Source organism: Sminthopsis crassicaudata, chromosome 5, assembly GCF_048593235.1.
Source record: "Sminthopsis crassicaudata isolate SCR6 chromosome 5, ASM4859323v1, whole genome shotgun sequence".
In the NCBI taxonomy this organism is placed as follows: domain Eukaryota; kingdom Metazoa; phylum Chordata; class Mammalia; order Dasyuromorphia; family Dasyuridae; genus Sminthopsis; species Sminthopsis crassicaudata.
Genome location: NC_133621.1, coordinates 40,510,744 through 40,529,246, shown reverse-complemented (window position 1 = coordinate 40,529,246; position 18,503 = coordinate 40,510,744). Strand labels below are relative to the sequence as shown.

The following is an 18,503-nucleotide window of genomic DNA, read 5'->3' as shown; positions in this document are numbered from 1 at the left end:
ATAAGCTGTGGGATATGAATGTAATGAGATACTATTGTTCAATAAGAAATAATGATTTCAGAAAAACCTGGAAAGAATTGTATGAAATGATACAAAGTGAAATGAGCAGAACCAGGAAAACAGTATCAAAAACACTGTGCCATCATCAACTATAATTGACTCAGCTCTTCTCAGGAACACAATGATCAAGAGAAGTACAATGGAAAATGCTACCCATAATCAAATAAAGAACTGATAGACTCTGAATGCAGATGAAGGCATATTTTTTTAAGCTTATCTTATTCTTTCTTATGTTTTTCACTTCACTTTTTTACAAGAGATCTTGGGGAAGGGGGGATAATGAAATCAGAGTATATTCCTGCCCAAGAAGAATGGGGGGAAAAGGAAGCCTACCTAAGTAGATATTGAGGAAGAGGAATCTTTTAATATTACAGATATCCTGTTTTTATATACATTGTTTTGTAATACATTTATTTCAAAAACATATCCAAGTATACCTTTCTAATTGAGCATAACATCTTGTCAACTCCCACCAACTGAGACAGTTTTGTATGAAGAGAAGATGATGGCAGATGCCCCAGAAGGCTCTTAACTCTTCACTTTTAAAGGGATGATCCTCTCCAAGAAATTGTACCAAGATAACTCCCTGGGACAGAAAGAAACAAATATTCATATCTAGTCCTTACCACTCTAGCTGGCTCTCTACCACAGTGGCCATCAATTCAAGGCCTCCCCGTCTCTGTCCTGTCCTTTCCTCCAGTTCAGACCCCCATAAACTTTGGTCAAGGCCATCCTAACAAGAATAGTCTTGAAATTCTAGGCATCAAAGCTGAAAATCACTATCTAATTTCATTTCAAAAAGGAATTCAGCTCCAAATACTTCCTTTCTCATCTAACTGATTTACTCTGGCACATCTGACTTCTCTACCGTGCCTCAGAAAGATCATTACTGGAAAAAATCTCATTAATCTGCAGGAGTCCTTCTCAATATCATCCTTTAGGCCCTTCTGATAGAAGGGTAGAACCATGAACTCCAAGGTGTCCATCTAAAGAGGAAGTTCAGCTCAGGACATCTTATTTCTCACCTGGCCATGATACTCTGAGACATTGGTCTTTTTTCCTATTTGTCTATCCAGCTTAGCACAAAGCACCCCTGAGGATAACATTTATGTCCAAAGGAAGAAAAAAATGAAAACAGCCAAGAATTTGGATATTTAACCAAAATCTAGATTCCTCATGTCTAGCAAGCCCAGATCTTACTTGCCTTCTGCTTGCCTCAGACCCAGCAACAAAAGGCAAAAACCCTCCAGATCTCCCAGTACTGCCTCTTTGCCCACGACTCTGCCCCCCTCCTCCTCTTCTCCCCACTACCTTCCTCCTGCTCTGCTCCTCCCCCTTTAATCCAACTCCTCTTTGACTCCCTCCTCCTTTTCTCATGCACCACCCCAAATCATTCTACTCATTGCCCACCCCCCCAAATATTTATATATAAGCAGTAGAGCATAGCCAGAGCCCACTTCCTCCTTCCTCGAAGAGCTGAAGGACATCAGGTTCTCCTCCTCTGACCAGTGGTCCATTGGGAGTTGCATCATGGGCCCAAAGTACAGTTCAACATCCATCTCACTACTGATTCCTAGAAGTCCAAGTTTATGCTGGAAATAAGGGTGTGCTTTTGGTTGGGAGGCTGCTATCCCATTTCAGTGACCTCCAGTGAACAAGGTTAACTGCCCAGTTAAGAATTCTGCTGCCTGTATTCTTTTGTCTGAATTTCATGTTAGCAACAATAGGGAAGCTCTTCACTGCAGCCTGTTTTGCTGAATGGGCATCAGGTAATGGGCACCACTTTTGTCTGGGTGGTAATACCAAAATCAGCAACCAAATCTTCTCCCTTGTTTCTGAAACAAGAGAAGTTCACAGTGCAAAGCTCATCCTCACTTGGCTCTTCTCAGCAATTTGGTGGCTCAAGACAATTCCAATAGACTTGGGATGTAAAATGTCATTCACAAAGAACTAGGAAGATTAAATGTGGTCCAGAGCATCCTATTTTCACCTTATTTTGTTTTTCTTTGTTTCCTTTTTCTTTCTTATGTTTTTTTTTAACCTTTGGTTTGATTATTCTTGAACAACATAATAAATAATGGAAATATGTTTTTAAAATCTGTTCTAGTTGCAAAACACAGTTCCATCAGAGCCTGAACAAAATTGGGAAAAGGATGTATTTGAAGATAATTTTCATCAGGGCCTGTATCAGTGGTCATTGATAGTTATGACATTTATAATGCATGTGTGAGAATCCGAGACATTAAATTGTATCAAGGATTGCAGAAGCCCCACTCATGCTCAGACCAGATTCTGGAAATTCTCCTGATACTGTCTTAAAGATTTTAGACCTGCAAACCTCAGGGCATAACAAATTTTTGGGGTATAGCTTGACATGTGCTGTAGTCTGCTTCTCAGGCGCAAGATCTTGGGAACAGTTATCTACCTCAGATGTGGGCTGCTTTGGACCCCATTAAATTTTCAAGGTCAGGTCACCTCTAGATTCTGCAATCCAAGAGTGGGGTATTTGCCCTATTTGAGAAGTGATCATTAGATCTAGGACTCCACTTCAAAAGCAACAACCCAGAATTTGACTTCAGTGAGTTGTCGAGTGGGACTTCCAAGGGACCTTTCCACCACAGCTCAAAGGATGGAGTTCAGAGATGGTGTTTCCAATGGACCTAGTCACCAGATTGGATCAGGAGCAGAGTCTGGGAACATAAGGCAATTTGGTAAGTCTCTGATGTTTTCTGAGCTAAGCCAATAGAATACTGGAGGAAGGAATCTTTTCCTCCTATATTTTCAACCACAGGTACAATAGCACTGGGGATCAGAGGACATCTAGCTTTTCAGAGAATTGATCCAAGCAGTTTTTTAATTGACTTATCATTCCTGATGACTGGGAGTGATAGACACAATGGAAGTGCTGAGTAACTGACCAGAAAGAAAGTAGCTTAGCTAATGAAACTTCTGTAAAATCACATATATTGGGAACCCCCCCCAATAATGCCATGATTGTTTTTCCTCAGAGGATTTTTGCTGTCCCAGAAGCTGGGTCAGTATAACAGGAAAATCCTCCCACCTACCAAGAAAACATACAAACCACAATCAAATCAGATTTGTAACTATGGATCACTGGCAATCAGATGAAATCGATGAGGTACAGAAAAGGGAAGAACTCTCAATGCTTCACTATGATCTTCTACATCATCCTTAGGGAGAACAAGCTGGAAAGAAAAAAGGGAAAACTATAGGATTTGGAAGTAAGAGTACCAAGCATGGAACTGACCCAGAACACAACCCCAATGGGAAATTCCCCAAAGATGAACTGCAGAAAGCTCATGATCTTTCCTGTAGATCCAGCACTAACAGAAATGCAGGGCTTGACAGGGCTCTATGAGCTGGTCTCATTGGGCTTGGGGCAGGTGGGACACTTAGCAGTGATAGCAGCCCTGTGAAAAGTATTTTCAGATTAGTCCCAGCACCATGCCATATTCCCAAAGGCTAAGTGAATGAAGGTATAAAGGTATGAAAGCTCAGCATCAAGTTCTTAGGGAGAATTGATCCATTTTGGGCCACCAAGAGTCATGTAGTCTTACCACAATGACATCCCTCCCTTGGGAAGTTTTTGTTTGTTTGTTTTTTGTTTTTTGGGGTTTTTTTTGCTTTGTGATAAACCAATCCCTTTCTGGATGTGGCTATTCCTAATGTTGTTAGGTTAAAGAGCCTACACAGGCTTCCAGAGCAAGATGTATATTCTAAAATCATACATGAGGGACAAAGTCTAGAGGGACTTCTGCTAAGGGAGTTGCACCCTCAGGAATTGGGGGAGTTAAAGCTGAGATTTTTTTTCCTAATAAGTCTATTTTAACACATATTACTTGATGAATCATATTGGGAGAGGAAAAATCAGAAGAAAAAGGGAAAAACCTTGGGAAAGATTTTAAAAAATAGGAAAAAAAAGAAGTGAACATAGCATGTAGTGATTTATATTCAATCTCCTTACTTCTTTTTCTGGATGCAGATGGAATTTTCTCTCCAAAGTCTATTGGGATTGTTTTGGATCACTGAACCATTCAGAAGAACCAAGTCTTTCATAGTTGATCATAACATATTCTTATACAGTGGATCCTCCTTGTTTCACTCAGCATCAGTTCATGTAAATCTTTCTAAACTTTTCTAAAATCAAATTGCTCATCATTTTTATAGAACCACAATATTTCTTCATCTTCATATACCACAACTTGCTCAGCCATTAACCAATTGATGGGCATCTACTCATTTTCTAATTCTTTGGTATCACAAAAAGCACAAATATTTTTACACATGTGAGTTCTCTTTCAGATTTCCTTAAGATACTGACCAAGCAATTGCACTGATGGGTCAAAGAATATGCAGTTTGATAGCCCTTGGGGCAGAGTTCCAGATTGCTCTCCAGAATTATTGGGTCAATTCACAATTTCAACAACAATATGTGAGTGTCCCAGTTTTCCCACATCCCCTCCAACATTTATCATTGTCTTGTCCTGTCAGCCAATCTAACATGTGTCCCTTTTGACCTTCCTTTAGTATGGGGTGTGAGATGTAGGTCTGTGCTCAGTTCCTGACATATAGTTTTCCAGTTTTCCCAGCAATTTTTGTCAAATAAGTTCTCATTCAGAAACTGGAGTTTGGGGGTTTATCAAATACTAGATTCCTATAGGTCTTGATTATTGTGTCATGTGTATCTAATCTATTCCACTGATCCACCATCTATTATTTAGCTAGTACCAAATGATTTTGATGACTTTTAAAAATAGCTTTGATGCTCTATAATATAGTTTTAGGTTTGGTACTGCTAAGCCAATATCATTTTCATTTTATTTTATTTTCATTAATTTCCTTCATATTTTTCAGTAGATGTCCTAGGTGGAGATAACCTGCACTGTTTTGACCTTTTGTTTGATCAGCAACTGGGTCCTTAAAGACATTAATTCCAAGGCCATTGGTAACCATATGACTGTATTTGGTGGGACAACTCATCAACTGCAGATCAAAGGACCATTTTTCTTTCATCATGCTTTCAACATGAAACTTTGTTATCGACTTTATCTTTTTGAAATAATTTATAATCTTTTTGAGTTTTTACTAACTAGACACTTATTACAGAGAATCTCCAAAACCTTTAAGACAGTGGCAGGAGAATCTCTAGAATCTGGTTTAAGTATGAGTGTTGCTGCTGTATTCCATGATACAATTAAATGTGTTAGATGTTACCCCAGATTTTCACATATGCATTATAAATGTCATAGCTATCATTAACCAGTAGCATAGGCCCTGATGAAAATTGTGTTACTATACGTTCAAATGCATCCTTTTTTATGGTTTTTAGCTCTTGATGGTACTGTGTTCTGCAACTGGAACAGACTATCTAGACACAGGGTCTTTTATTTCTTAATATTTCTTTTTAATTAAAACAATTCCTGCTGCTTTATCAATTCCTTTGAACTTCTCCAAAAGAACAGGGCTCCTACAACAGAGATATCTTTATTTATTGGATATTTTCTTCCAGTTACATTCAAAACAATGATTTTGTTATTATTTGTATGATTTTTAAATTCTAGATTCTCTCCCTTATCACCACCCACAATTACAAAACCACATGAGAAGATATGTAGAACAAACTACAAATATTTTGGGAAGAGACTCTTCTGTGGCCAGAATTAGGTCATTTGTACTCTAGGCCATTTAGATTACTAGATTTTTTTCCATCAAATACTTTGCCTATTTTGTCCTCTGCTCTATGGAATGTATAGCTACTGTGGTTGGATACAAGGGCAGAACAAGGACGGTCTCAATTGTTAGCCAGTAACATTTTGGATCTGTGTTTTCCATTGTGAAGAAAACATTTCCTCTGTAATGAAAGAACCCTCAGGAACTGTTTTTACTTCTAAGTAAAATGAGCCTCATATTTACTTTCTTTACTTTTTATTTTTATAGTATTTTATTCTTTCAATGACATGTAAAGATAATTTTCAGCATTCACTTTTATAAAATTTTGAGTTCCAATTTTTCCCCTCTCTAACTTCCCCTCACCTCCCTCCCCAACACAGCAATCAATCTAATATAGGTTATACAAGTACAATCATTTTCAACATTATTTTCACATTAATCATGTTGTGAAAGAAAAATCAGAACAAAAGGGAAAACCACATCTATTTTATAAAGTTATTTTTTATTCAGGAATTTATTCACAGTCAACCCATTTAAGAAGTGATTAAAATTTTAAAATATGATTTTGACAGGTCATAATTAAAAAAAATTAATCATGACACTACTAAAAGAATGATTATCCACTTAATAAATTAACCTCTGAAAATTCTTGTGGAGCCCGAGTTGATACTTAAAGAACCCAAGAGTCACACAATGCTCAATGTAACTGTCATTTAATTATACAAGCCAAAGAGTCAATAAGATATTATGGATCTTAGCACAGATAATGTGATCCATTCAAAACAAACAACAAATGAGAAGTCATAGAGAACAGGTAAATCTTTGATGAATGTAAACATCAGCTTCACTCTTCCAAAGGATAACAGCATTAAACTGTTTTGTAAGGAGTTTAATAAATACTTGATGACTTGAAAAGCCTCATCCCTTTGAGACAATTCCCCATATTCCCTAACAAAATTAATTATGATGCATTTTAATTTTAAAAATAAAGATGCTCAGAAAGTACTCAAAAAAATTCAATGATAGAATGTTTCATCTCTAAGAAAAATGTGGTTTATTAAATTTCTTCACCCAACAACAAAAAACCACATATGTAACTGTGAATATATACAAGGCAAGAGGGAGCACCTTGTAGTGGAGAGAGGGCTGGTCTTATCAGGGAGACCTCTTTAGGTCCTAATTCTGACACACGAATGAATGAATGATGGCACAAGTGGAAAAGAACATTTCAACATTTACTATGTATGAGCAGGGACACTCACTATCAATTAGTCATTAGGCAGTCAGTCAATCAATAAACACCGACTAAGGGCCTACAATGTGCCAGACATTGTGCTAAGCTCTGTGAGACCTGGGACAAGCCATTTAATGTCCACGTGTCTGGAGAAACTTTCTAGGATTGAACTATAAAGTCAATGGCCACGGGAATCTGACCAAATCACTCCCTGTTCAACTAACTCCAGAAGCTCCCTCCCATCTCAAACAGAAGCCTCTCTGCTTTCCAACAGGTTCTGACCCACTTCCCAGCATTCCAAGGGATTCTTCCTGGCTGTAGCTCAAATTCATGAATAACAGTGTTTGGATACCATCTCCTTCTCCTCTAGAACGGTTTCGGGTCTTCTATTCAGATTTCTCTGGGCAGAGGGGAGAAAGCTGAAGCTTTAAGAAGTCACATTGGCCATGTTCTCAAAAGATAAATAAAGAGCTCAGCTGGCTCTATCCCAAAGAGATAATGAAGGAGGGAAAGGGACCCACATGTACAAAAATTTTGTAGCAGCCCTTTGTGTAGTGGCAAGGAACTGGAAACTGAGTGGCTGCCAACTAGTTGGGGAATGGCTGAATAAGTTATGGTATATGAATATTATGACATATTATTGTTCTATAAGAAATGACCAGCAGGATGATTTCAGAGAGGCCTGGAGAGACTTACAGGAATTGATGCTGAGTGAAATGAGCAGGACCAGGAGGTCATTATAAACTTCAAGATTATACTGAATGTGGATCACAACACAGCATTCTCACTCTTTCTGATGTTGTTCACTTGCATTTTGTTTTCTTTATTATTTTCCTTCCTTTTTTATCTGATTTTTCCTGTGTATAAATGTTTACATATATTGGATTTATGTATAACATATATTGGATTGTTTGCCATCTAGGTGAGGGGGAAGGGGAAGGAGGAGAAAATCTGAAACATAGGGCTATGTAAAGATCAATGTTGAAAATTTATCTGTGCAAATGTTTTGAAAATAAAAAGCTTTAATAAAAAGAAAAATAGCTAAGAGATTCGGGACTTTTCCCCATGGCCTACAACTCTCTCTCCCTGGGAAACAAAAGGCCCAAAACACAGATTCTCCTCCTTACTTGGCTTTTTCAGAGGTCAGGGAGGTTCAAAACTGAGATGCTTCAGCCAAAAGGGCCAGGGGGGAATCCCAAGAAGAGATGGGGTTTGGAGTCACTGCTTAGACTATCTTAACTTTGAGCATCTTGATATAAGGAACTCCTGGAGGAAGTTCCTCTGGCTTATCTGTAGGCATTCTTATAGCTGCCTGGGGAGTTGTCTCTGGTCACAGAACTAGTATGTGTGTAAGTAGAACTAGGACATTAATATTCACCTATGTTATTGGTTGTAAAAGCTCATTTATTTTTTTTTCAAAATTTGCTTTTAAAATATTTTAATTTCCATTTTTTTCTTCCCTTTCCCCTCCCCAAGACAGCAATCAATTTCATGTTACATATGTACAATCACATTAAACATATTTCCAAATAGTCATACTGTGAAAGAAGAATCAGAAGAAAAGGGGAAAACCACAAGAAAGAAAAAAAACAACAAAAATGTGAAAATATTCTGCTTCGATTTGCATTCAGAATCCATAATTTTTTCTCTGAATGTGGATATCATTTTCCATCATGAATCTTTTGGAAATGTCTAAGAACAAAACTCATTTATTCTAAAACCTATTTTATTAGTATATTACCTTATTATATTTATAATAAAGCTTATTTTTTAAATTTGTTTTTCTTGGCTGACATAACCATTTCTAAAAGGAAAACATCATTTCCAAAGGAAAACATATTTTGAACTCCAGTCAATTTACAAACTCTGGAAACATAAACGACTTATAAGTAAGGGCCTGGCTGTATTTTTCCACTCATTTTAATGAATTTGGCTTGGTGAATCCTAACCTCAGCGGGAATGAATTTTGGAAATGTCTCAAGAACTTGTTTCATCGCAAGCATGCCCACTATCCTAGACATAATGTGTTTCTGACAGGATCACCAACAGAGGAATTAGTGGAAAGTCTAATATTCGAGTACAAAAAGGGCAACTTTATGAGTACAGAACAGGGAAAAGCTTGGGAAGATGGTAACCCTGAGGATTTGGTGGGTGGCAAGCTGCCAGAGTCCCCAGTGGTAGGAGGGAGTAGAGCTTCCAGGAAGAGGAAGGAGATGATGTCTCTTCTCTCTTCACTCTACACTTTGAGGTCTGGGTTTGGGTCCAGATTGTGGCGATCATGTTCACAGGAGAACAATCAGAACCATCAAAGGCCTTGAGACCTTGCCTTGTGAGCATCAGAAGAAGGAACATTGAGCCTGAAGAGAAGACTCCAGAAGGCCATGATGGCCATCTTCAAATATTTAAGGCTATGATATGGAAGAGAGGAACTGGACTTGTTCCACTGGGCCAACAACCAGAGGGGAAAACAAGGCACAATGGTCAGGGGAAGTTGTAAGGAAGATTTTCAGTACTAGAATTCCTGAGATTCTTCAAAAAGCCAAAGGATAATCTAGAAATAGTCTGAATAGGTATACAAATCACTAATCAGACAAGGATAATTTTTAATACAGGAATTACAATTGAGATACAAATCCTACCCAATTCAGACTTTTCCCTGGATTCACTGTTCTGATGGTCTTCCTGTGAAGCCAAATGTTCACATCTTTACAAGTAACAGAACAGAAGATTTCTAGGGGGTAAGGAATTACTGCTTCTATACAAACCCGTTACTTTCCTTTTAGGCAGCTTTCACTAAGACTACTTAAGAATTTTCTGATTTGTGCCCTCAAGTAGAAACAAATAAAAAACAATACTGTAAAAATGTTGAATGATGAGCCTATAATAGTCCAACAAGCCTCGGGGTTTTTATATCACACGGTTAGCAATTATGAATAATACTATCCCAAAATGGAAATTCTTGATGCAGGTGGTTGCGTTCCATAGATTTTTTTTCTTTTTCTTTACCAAACTACATGCACTAAGAATTAAAAGCAGTCGCTCTCTGTCCCTGAAAATCCTCTCTGAACACCGGGCACTTTTGCCCAGAGCAGCATATTCCCAAACCATCCTTACACCCACTGGAGAAGGTTTCGGGAGCCCACTGAACACCTGACTCTAGACTTTTACTGTGAAGAGATGATTTTAAGGCCCGTATTCTTAATAAAGACACTAAGTTCTAAACAGGACGTACCCCTGGAACCAAGAGCTGAGGCCATAAAGGGGGCGCTTCCAGAAACTGGAGTTAATAAGAATCAGCATCAAATAGATGAGATTAGGCACTTCTGGAATGGTTTGTAAATAGACTATAGCAAAGGCTGAAATGCTTCCTAAATGTTATTAAGGGGTTGAGAATCCCTCCTTATAAAATAAAGCATCAATTCTAAATGTAACGAATCTAGTACCTATTAGGGATGTAACTAGGGAACTCAACCAAGGGGACCAATTATTTGTACTGGATTGGTTACAAATTGTAACTCGGAAACTCAAACATCCCTTTCATGAGGAAGTATTTTAATGACAGATATTTCTGATAAACAGTACTGGAGAAAGGAGAGAAGACCACGAAGGGTTTGTAGAAATGTGTCCAGCTCGTCGCAGGGCAGAGGCTCTGCCAGCTGTGGATGAGCAGTATGCTGATGGGGTCATACCCTCAGAGCCCTTGGACCCAAATGCTCAGATGCCTTCCTTTTCTGGAGGCCCAAAGAAGTTACTCTCCAATTGCTGTGTGCCCTTCTTCTCGAGGCCCAAGAGCCGAGCAGGGCTGTTATGACTTGGATTTTAGGGGGCCTTCAGCCCCACTCTCCCCCTCCCCTCCATTAGAGGAGGCCACACATTTTGGAACATTTTTGTTGCTTTACTCTATAAATATAAAACTCATATATACTAGCTCTCAGGAGGACCTTGGGATCAGAGCTGAGTCCTTAGTCTTGATGGAGGATTGAAGGAGGGGAGCACCACGTGCTGGTCAAAGATGGAGTTTGAAGTCTGGCATCTTCTCTTATGTCTGAGGGTGAGACTCCCTTTAAATACACCAGTAGGATTACATCACTACCTCACATTGAGCATGTGCAACTGTAGAACATTACATCACCACATTACCCTAAGTATCTGCCAACTAAGATGATTACATCATTACATTCAGTAGGCGCTTAAAGAACCATTGTCTCACCTGGAGCAGGCACTTAACTAGAAACACCCTGCTGTCCTAGATTTAAGCACACCTTTTCAGGGTTCCTGCCCTCTACATCTGTAATTCTATTCTCTTTGCAGTTGGGGTTGAAATGGGGTTGAAACGAGAGAAAATACAGGACAGCTGAAATAATGTGAATTTACAATTTGTACTGGAATTTGTAGTTATAAAAGGGTTCAGAGTTGGTTTTCACTCCCATGCCCATTTCACTCCCCCCTTTTTCTCTGAAGGAGGCATACACTAGACTCATCAGAAGCCAGAGGGGGAGCAAGTGTCCCAGCCACGAGAACTTTACCGCCTGGACACGGTCAGGCAGTTAGTCAGCGAGGGGCGATTAGTAAGGCAAACAGAACAGAGCAAGGGGGCGTATCAGGGATATAACCCGGGAAGTCACCGAGGGGACCAGTTACAGTGTGACTGACACCAGGACATGGACTGTCGCCAGGAGGTTTTCCTCCGCATGTTTTCTGACCTGGACAGATTCCCTGATCACCCCGAATTGTAGGTATAGAAAGGACAGGCTTCCCCCAGGGCCATGCAGAGGCCTCCTTGCTTGAGGTATAAAAGGTCTAGGCGAGTAAACCTGGGGGAGGATGCACACAAGGATGCAGAGTGCGGGGATGAACCCAGGTATGTTCACTGATGCAAGGGATAGCCCCCATGAGGCCTGTGAAATAGGATCCTTTAGGGCCCAAACCAAAGCCTTATCTGTGCAGGGGGACCCTCGGTAATCACTACAGTGTTGTCTATAAGGGGAGTGCTCCAGGTCAAGTCCTCCTGCCTTAATATTCCCCGCTTCCCTTTCTACCCCTCCCAGGTGAGTCTAGGGCCACGGGCGGACACTCGGGGTTCTGTGTAGAGGGAGCTTCTGCCCCCAGGTGGCACTAACACCAATACCCACAGAGTAGGGAGGGGCGGGTTAAGGCTGAGCCAGTGGCTTGAGGGTAGCGAGAGGCTGGTCATGTTTATCACACCACTGAGGGTGGACATAAAGTTTCTATAAGGGGGCCTCAGTCCTGGTGACAGGATGCAGGGGTTGTGGGACGGTGAGGGTAACAACTGCTCCTAGTTGTGTAGAGTTTGGTGGTGGAGGGGCTGCCTTACCAAGGCTGTATTAATCCGTCTTGGTGCTGGACGAGGAAGATCAATTACCTGATGGGACCTATAGCAACACTTTCCCTAGGGAGGGTCCTCCTCTGAATGGTAAATAATGTGGCCAGGTCCTGGCCTGTAACAGAATAGGACTCCCCACGTCCTTCCCAGTTCCCAACTCTGATTTGCTCAGTCCTTCATTGTTATTGCGATGGGGTTACAAGTACCTAACCTGTGACGTTGCCCGGGTGGTGACAGCCCTGAACCCTAAAAGAAGGCCCCCCTATCCAGTCAGCTATTGTCTCACACCCCCACGAGGTGCAATGGTATTGAACTCTTCCTTGGCAGTCTGGTGCTCCCTCCCCCAGCACATACAGTACTGAGTTTTCCCAATCCTTTTTCCATTTCCAGGTTCCCACATCCATAGGAAAGGAGGGCAGGACACACTCCTCCCCTAGAGAAGGGGCCTCCTGAAGCTCCCCAGAATCTGGGTATAAAACAAGTGTCTCAGGTGGGTGGGAAATTCCATTTTCCCCCCCAAAAGTTGGCATAGGTCGAAGTAGAACCAGTGCTGCCCATAGGTTTCATTTCTTGCTGCCACCTCCCTCCCCCACTTCTAACCAGGGTCCCCACAAAACTATGGGGAAGGTAATGGTTGGGCTTCTCCAATAAGATGGGGAAACAGGAGGGAAGAATAAAATAGGCTGTGAAAGGGGATAAAATATAAAAACGTCATCTTTCGGGTCAGGTCCTGCAGGCAAGGCTTCACATGTAAATGATGGATCCAGGCCTTCCAACTGGCCACCTTTACTGCCGAGGGAGTGGAAAAGATGGTCTGGTGTGGACCGGTCCGGCGGGGTTTGTTTTCTGGTCAGGACCCAATCTCCAGGCTCGAGATCAGGCGAGGCAGGAGGGACGGGAGGGATCCGGGCAGCCTCAGGCTAGACAGCTGGAACCGCAGCCTGGACAGCTCTCAGGGCCTGCAAGGACTGGAAAGGGGACTCATTAGAAATATCATATGATTGGGGATGGGCCAGATGGGGAAGAATGGGAGGTGGGATTGCAAACATAACTTCAAAAGGGGATAGAGATAGGACAGCAGGGAAGGGGCTGCACCTGGCTCTGAAGAGGGCAAAAGGAAGATCAACCCAGGTATCACCAGTTTCAAGTTGGAGCTTGGAAATATACTCCTTAAGCGTCCTACCTGACCCGAACTTCAGAGCCTGTAGCCACAATGTAACCGCCGCCTGAACCCAAGGGCTTTGGCTAAGGACTGGCTCACTCGAGAGACAAAAGCGGGACCATTGTCAGACCCCAAGGAAAGCGGAAGGCCAAAACGCAGAACAACATCAGCCGCGAGCCTTTTGGTCACCGCTAGGGCGTTACAGGGAAGGCCTCAACAAAGACTAAAAGGTACCGTCACCTTTCACTCGAGGCCGTATCAGTGAAGTCAGCTTCCCCGTGTTCTCCAGGGGCCAGGCCTCGGTGTTTACCTTGGTGCTAGTCGGGTACTTATGGGCCACTGTCTCAGCCATGGCCTTCAGCCTTGGCAAAAGGAAAGAACGGGACAGAAGGTCGAACAGTGACAGCCGCCAAGATGAGTGAGGGCGAGCGCTTTTGAGACGAAAGGGATCCCGGGGCTCTGGTGGGACCACTGGACCATCCATGGTGCATCTCCATCCGGCAGCGTCCTCGCTCTTGGGTGAATAAGCGGGCTGAGGCGGTAGCAGAGTGTCTTTATCTGGCATGTGGCCAGGAAACAAGGGGCAGGGCGCTCATGGCAACGGCCTTTGAGGCTTCCTCAGCTGCGGTGTTTCAGACCCTGGGGGAGCCTCGTCCAGATGAGCTGCCGTGTAATTAGTCTCAGGATCCTCCCAGGTGAAGGCAAAGATCGGCTCATGGGAGCGAGGGGTATTGAAAAGGCGTCTTTCGGGTCCAGAACCGTTACCATGTTAATGTGGGGCTCAGGGAGAATAAGAGGGGGTTCGGGTTAGGGGCTGTCAGATGTATGCCTCAGTTCTATTGACTTCCCCGAGATCCTGGGTGGGAAGAAAATCCCCCGACCCTGGTGTCTCCACAGGGGGAGCGGGTGTTCCAGGGACTTTGGCAGGGCTGGAGGATCCGGGCTTGTATAAGCCTGTCACCGGGAGGCTAGAGGCGGGAGCAGCGTACTGTTTAATTCTGACAGGAGTCTCGCGCTCTTACTGCACCCCTGCGGGAGGCTGCTGGCTGCCAGTCCACAAGGAGAGTCCTCCGCCCAAACCCTGGCAGGAGGCGCAGGAGGGGACGCAGGGCTGTTTGTTGGCACAAAAAACCGGGATTCCAAGGAGAGCAAACAAGGGATGAGTAACTGGGGGAACGAAAGACCACCAGATGGATCCCTGAAGGAGAAGGCGGCCTGCAGTGAGTCCCCACCCAAAAGTGGGTGCGGCAGTCTGGCACGAAGAGGAAAGGATGTGTAACAGTTCCCTGACCCAAGTCAGCCTTCTGAGGGGGAGTGTAGGGGACCTCCTTGGATAGAAGCTGCTTCTCTAGAAACGGGACCCTAGGGGTCTTGTAAGACCGATTTGGTGGCCCCCATATGCACAAGAAAAGGAACCGGGAGGCCCTTGGCCGAGGACACTGGGAAACGAGTGCCCCAGAGGACAGGGCCGCTGTCCATGTCTTTTTATTCTGCTGGATTGTTAAAAACTTTCTGGACAACCGCAGTCAGCTCCGATCACTTTCCCCCTCACGCCCCTCCAGCTTCCCTAACTTTTTCCTAGTATCAGGGGCCGGCTGACAGAAATGAGCAACCTGGCCCTGCGGCGGGTGGGATCCTTGGGAGCAGCGGGGGTACAGGTCCGGGCAGGCGGAGCCCCATCCTTTCCGCGCTTCCCTCGCTCACCTTGGACAAGCTGTCGGCTTCCTGGCTGCCCCCTCCCCAGCCCTCCAACAATAACTGGCGATACCGGGCTCACGCTGCCCTCGGTCTGTTATAATCCCAATGGGGCGAGCTTCAGGGACCCCTCGTGCCAAGCCCAGCGGGCGGCGTGGGCCGGGCCCAGACCGTCCTCTTCCCCCTCCTCCCCCGCGCAGAGCCCGGAGGAGCTGCCAGCAGTCATCCTGGGGAGTAAAGACAACGGTGTCAGGAAGGCTCCGGAGGCCCTGCGGCCCCAGAGAACTGGGACTCTGCTGTCTCCAGTCACACAAGTCACCGGTGGAAAGGGGACGGAACCGCGAAGGGCCGACTGCGGGCTCTGCCACGGGACGTTTGGCGGGACGGTAGAAGGGGGCAGCCGTGTCAGGACTGGGGGGCATAAATGAGGCCCGGCGTGAGGAGGACTTAAAGGGGAATCCACGGAGGCTGAGGAAGGAACGCGCCTGCAGACTTGGGTGAGAGGGAGGGGCTGGGAGGGGGAGGACATTCCCTGGGAGGGGGAGGACATGCCCGGCTGGCGGGGGCAGGGCGGGGTAAGCACGCCCCGACCAGCTGGTCAGGCGGCCGCACAATCTCCCTTTATCACTGCAGGTTTCTCATCTCTGTAGAGGAGGCAGCTGTCCGGCTCTTTCCGGACCCCGTCTTCCGGGCACCGTCGCCTGCGGCCGGTGCTTCCCATGCCCTCCGACTGGCTGTGGAGCCCGCGCCAAAGGCAACCTCGCTGGGGCCTCCGACTGGAAGTCCCAGCCGGAGAAAACGCAGGACAGCGGAAATAAAGTACAGCTGGGGGAGGGGAGGGGGAGTCAGCCCCGAGCATTCTGTGGGTCACATATTTATAAAGAAAAGCTACAAGAATGTTCTGTAACATGTCATCGAGACGTGACAGGCCGCGAGGGTCGGCAGGATATGGAAGTTTCACCCTACATGCTTGAGAATACCGTGTGTGGGAGAGAGAATAGCTCTTTTAAACCATGAAATTCTGAACTAGACTCAAAGGTGCAGGCTCATCTTCCCATTCCATAAAAGGTTTAAAAAAGTAATCCGTATCCAAAAGTCTAGCGACAGAAAGGGTTCAGACAGAGTTCACTTTCTCACGGTGTGGGTCCTCGTCCATTTCAGGGCCCTTAGCTCGGGCACGCCTCCCCACGGCCTGGCGGGGCGCTCTCCCTTCTCCCGCCAAGGGAGCGGATTACCATTTAGTGATCACGTGACCAAAGGGGAGAGACTCTAGGGCGAGGACTAGGGCGGCTCCCGCTTTAAGTCCCAGGGACCTGAGTTCAAATCCAGCCTCAGAAACATACTAGGACCAAGCAAGTCATGTGACCCTGTCTGCCTCGGGTTCCTCGTTAGTAAAATGAGCTGGAGAAGGAAAAGGCCACGAAGGAGAGTCAGACGTGACTGAAGGACATCAACGAGACCAGACTGGTTTGGGAGTCGTGCCTTCGTCCCTGCCGCTGCTGAGCACGTGTCCTGAGCGCTGCAGAAACCCGGGGGCAGGAGGAGCAACAAGAGGCCCGAGAGACCCGAGTTCAAATGCAGCGTCCGAGAGACGTCAGGGTCATCTGAGGCTGGGAGGTGACTCGCAGCCTGGAGCTGGAAGGGACCCGACGCCCAAACCCTCATTTTCCTGATAAGGAAACAGGCCGGGGAAGGGTCCCTGCTCCGCCGAGCATGTGGTAGGGGCTTCTCTAGCTCCCTCTCCCGCCTCTTTCCCGGCAGTCCCCACGGCGCCCGGACACGCCCCAGGCCCGCCCTCGCTCTCCTCCTCCCTCTCCACGGAAATTCCGCCGCCGTCCCAGATCTCATGCTCCGGTCCCCGCGGCCGGGCCTGTTCCCGAGGCAGGCGGACGGGCGGCTTCCGGGACGCCCGGGGTGGGGCCCGGACTGGGCCCCGGACTGCAGGGGCGGCGGCGGCGTTACCTGCGCACAAGCTCAGTCTCCTAAATCCACGAGGGGCGTCTGCTCATGGGCGCCGCCATCTTGGGAAAACGAAAACTTTATGGACAGCGAACGCCGCGCACAAAGACAGAGGAGGCGGGGCCGAAGCTGGCGAGTAGGCTAGGCCGGGGAAGAGGCGGGGTTGGGGCGGACTCTCGGGTCTTCCCCGCCCCTGCCTCTGCCTCCAGGGTAGGGATGAGCTCGTAGGAAATTTCTTGGCCTTTGAGTCCAACTTCTTTACTTTGTCTAGGAGGACCCTGAGGCTCATTGAGGCACCGGCTGGCATTTCTATAGGCTCTAACCTCTCTGCTTTTGTTCCCTCCTTTAACTTCCCAGCAGCTCCCCATTTCACAGATTGGAAAACTGAGGCTCTTAGTACCCTCGCCCCTGCCTTTGGCCAGGGGCGATCTCTCTAGGGCACGGTTTCTTCCTCTGTAAAACGGGGGAGGTTGGACCAGAGGGCCCGCCTGCGGTGCCGGCCAGCCTGGCCCCGTGGTTTCCCGGCAGAGAGACTCCTGGGGAAAGCTGCCTCTGTCCTCCCGCTCCTGGCTTCCAGTCTCAGTGGCTTGAGGGGTCTGCTGGGCTCCCCTCCCCTCCCCCCCCCAGCACCACGGGAATCCTGCCCTTTGTCAGGAAAACTAGCGCCAGGAGAGGGTCCCACGTCAGAATTGCCGGCTCAGGCACAGTTCTGGAGGAACCACTGACAAAAGGGGACTGGGCGGATGTGCCCCGTAACCCCCGGGGGGGGGGGGTTCTCCTTTGTTCCTGCCCTGTCTCCCTATGGAAATGGCCTTGTGGCCTTCAGAGGGCGTTCCTGTGGCCAGGAAGCCCTTGTCTCTTGCCTCTCTCTATCCCCAGGCGCCGGGTCCCGCTCGCTGTTATTGTTCAGCTGTTCAGTTCCGTCTGACTACCGGGGTGTCTTGCCAAAGACCAGGGTGCCATTTCCTCTCCAGTGTGGCCCCATTTTACAGATGAGGCAAATGCGGGCTCAGTGGCTTGCCCAATTAAGTATCCAGAGCAGGTTTGAACTCAGATCTTCTGGCTCCAGGCTCAGGCGCTTTCTCCTAACTGCCACTTCCTTATTTTAACTTTCTGAATGTTTCTGGTAAACACATTTTAAAATTTTGTTTCTAATCCCTTCTGTAGCCACCTTTGTTTTATGGGTGAGTTCATCCCATTCACATTCAGTCATGATAGTTAATTGCTTTCCCTTCCTCTATTCTGATCTTCTACTTTTTTCTCTTCTGTATTCTTTTAGTTTTGATCATTCCAAGTTATTACTCTTTCTTTTAATCTTCTCTTCACTGTTTTCTCTCCAGGCTTAAGGTTTGTTTTGC

General features: G+C 45.6%; 1 long non-coding RNA gene and 1 pseudogene across 2 annotated transcripts; both read right to left on the bottom strand.

Annotated features, from left to right (window-relative positions):
- Positions 1 to 4,912: 4,912 nt before the first annotated feature.
- LOC141543842 (nicotinamide phosphoribosyltransferase pseudogene) lies at positions 4,913 to 7,317 on the bottom strand (annotated as a pseudogene).
- Positions 7,318 to 10,518: 3,201 nt separating this feature from the next.
- Positions 10,519 to 17,142, bottom strand: LOC141544849 (uncharacterized). 2 transcript variants are annotated; one of them, XR_012482823.1, is made up of 2 exons: positions 13,732 to 17,142; positions 10,519 to 13,297 (listed from the first exon to the last, which is right to left on the bottom strand). It is a non-coding gene; the product is annotated as an uncharacterized LOC141544849 (long non-coding RNA). The 2 variants fall into 2 exon arrangements; XR_012482822.1 differs by having other exon boundaries at positions 13,802 to 17,142.
- Positions 17,143 to 18,503: the final 1,361 nt, after the last annotated feature.